Raw genomic sequence first — 2,500 nt, 5'->3', positions numbered from 1 at the left:
GCCCTGCTGGCAGTTCGCTGGGGATCACTACTGCACGGAGCTCGGAGACCGACGGGCGGCAACTCGAGAGTCTTTAAACCACCACCCCCATCCCGCAAGTGCAAAGAGGCTGTATACGCACAGACGGGTGAGGGGAATAGGTACCCCGTCGGGTTTGAAGGGAGCGTGACTAGATAGCAACGATGTAAACCCAGCCGATTTGGGAGCGAAGGACCGGCGCCTGCATCACCGGCTTCGTTTCCCGTGGCTGGAGAGTACACCGAAACCCTCCGTCTGTCGCGAGCTCCCGACGACGCGGTGCCGCCAAGCAGCAGGGCCGGACCTGGTGTGGCTCCCCTCGTCGATCACAGACCGGTCGGCACTACTGACGAGACGGTGGAACGGGCTTCGCCCCTTGTGACGAAGGGTGATGCGAACCCGCCCGCCCGCGTGCGTTCGGGGTGGACTCGGCAAACGGAGATTTGAAATCGGAAAGTGTCCTCCTGCCCCGCGCAGGTAGGCGCCCAACAGTTGTGGGGGGTTTGGCGGTGACCACGGCTGCAGGGCCTGCTACCCCGACGAGCTCTCCTGCTGGCCCCGAAACCACCCTCGCGAGACAAGTTGAAACGGAAACGGGCGTACCCCCAAGCCGACGATCCTTTCTTATTTGTTACTTTTTTTTTCACTTGCTCGAGTTGTGGGGATTTGGCGGTGACCACGGCTGCAGGGCCTGCTACCCCGACGAGCTCTCCTGCTGGCCCCGAAACCACCCTCGCGAGACAAGTTGAAACGGAAACGGGCGTACCCCCAAGCCGACGATCCTTTCTTATTTGTTACTTTTTTTTTCACTTGCTCGAGTTGTGGGGGTTTGGCGGTGACCACGGCTGCAGGGCCTGCTACCCCGACGAGCTCTCCTGCTGGCCCCGAAACCACCCTCGCGAGACAAGTTGAAACGGAAACGGGCGTACCCCCAAGCCGACGATCCTTTCTTATTTGTTACTTTTTTTTTCACTTGCTCGAGTTGTGGGGGTTTGGCGGTGACCACGGCTGCAGGGCCTGCTACCCCGACGAGCTCTCCTGCTGGCCCCGAAACCACCCTCGCGAGACAAGTTGAAACGGAAACGGGCGTACCCCCAAGCCGACGATCCTTTCTTATTTGTTACTTTTTTTTTCACTTGCTCCAGTTGTGGGGGTTTGGCGGTGACCACGGCTGCAGGGCCTGCTACCCCGACGAGCTCTCCTGCTGGCCCCGAAACCACCCTCGCGAGACAAGTTGAAACGGAAACGGGCGTACCCCCAAGCCGACGATCCTTTCTTATTTGTTACTTTTTTTTTCACTTGCTCGAGTTGTGGGGGTTTGGCGGTGACCACGGCTGCAGGGCCTGCTACCCCGACGAGCTCTCCTGCTGGCCCCGAAACCACCCTCGCGAGACAAGTTGAAACGGAAACGGGCGTACCCCCAAGCCGACGATCCTTTCTTATTTGTTACTTTTTTTTTCACTTGCTCGAGTTGTGGGGGTTTGGCGGTGACCACGGCTGCAGGGCCTGCTACCCCGACGAGCTCTCCTGCTGGCCCCGAAACCACCCTCGCGAGACAAGTTGAAACGGAAACGGGCGTACCCCCAAGCCGACAGAGATGCTTTCGCTCCTGTTACTTTTTTTTTTCACTTGCTCGAGTTGGGGGGGTTTGGCGGTGACCACGGCTGCAGGGCCTGCTACCCCGACGAGCTCTCCTGCTGGCCCCGAAACCACCCTCGCGAGACAAGTTGAAACGGAAACGGGCGTACCCCCAAGCCGACAGAGATCCTTTCGTACTTGAACCAACACAAAGTTTGTCACGTTTTATTTTTACGAGTGATCGACCGTCAAGATTTGTCTCTGAGTTTGCTTAAGGTCTCTCCCTCGCCAGAGGAAAGCCACCCGGACCGCACATACACTCCCCACCTTTAGCAGCAGCCACCTGCACGCCGGCGTGCGGGCGGAGCAGGGTGGCGTGAAGCTGTGGGGAGCACCAGCCTGGTGCGGCCCGCAGAGACATACATCTATTGGTTGAAAAAAAACAGGGCGCCCAAGAGGCGATGCGTGCCCCAACGCACCGCAGCGACGGAGGCAGGATCACCGCCACCATGTCGCCCGCGGAGTATCACGAGGCGTGCAGCAGCTTTGCCCTAGGAAAAGCAGAGGCGGGAACGGGGACCGGCCATCGGTTCGGCAGCGTCACTGACGCGTGCACGTGGCGGCGTGACGGCGAGCGGGCTTCCTGCGAGGAGGCGGGGGCGGCACTCGCCCGAGCAGACGCCCGCCCGGCCCAGCCACCGCCGAGGTGGACTGGGAGTCGCGGCAACGGCTCGTCATACTCGTTCCCACACTCACAGCGCAGCTTGTCCGCAAGCCACCGACCACCGATCGACGCCAGGCGCCCCGACCGAGAGCGGGATCGCTCGTTCGACCTGCTGGCAGTTCGCTGGGGATCACTACTGCACGGAGCTCGAGGACCGACGGGCGGCAACTCGAGAGTCTT

This window comes from Chiloscyllium punctatum, unplaced genomic scaffold, assembly GCF_047496795.1.
Source record: "Chiloscyllium punctatum isolate Juve2018m unplaced genomic scaffold, sChiPun1.3 scaffold_1019, whole genome shotgun sequence".
Classification (NCBI taxonomy): domain Eukaryota; kingdom Metazoa; phylum Chordata; class Chondrichthyes; order Orectolobiformes; family Hemiscylliidae; genus Chiloscyllium; species Chiloscyllium punctatum.
The sequence above is the reverse complement of the archived record's forward strand: the minus strand, read 5'-3'. Positions refer to the sequence as shown.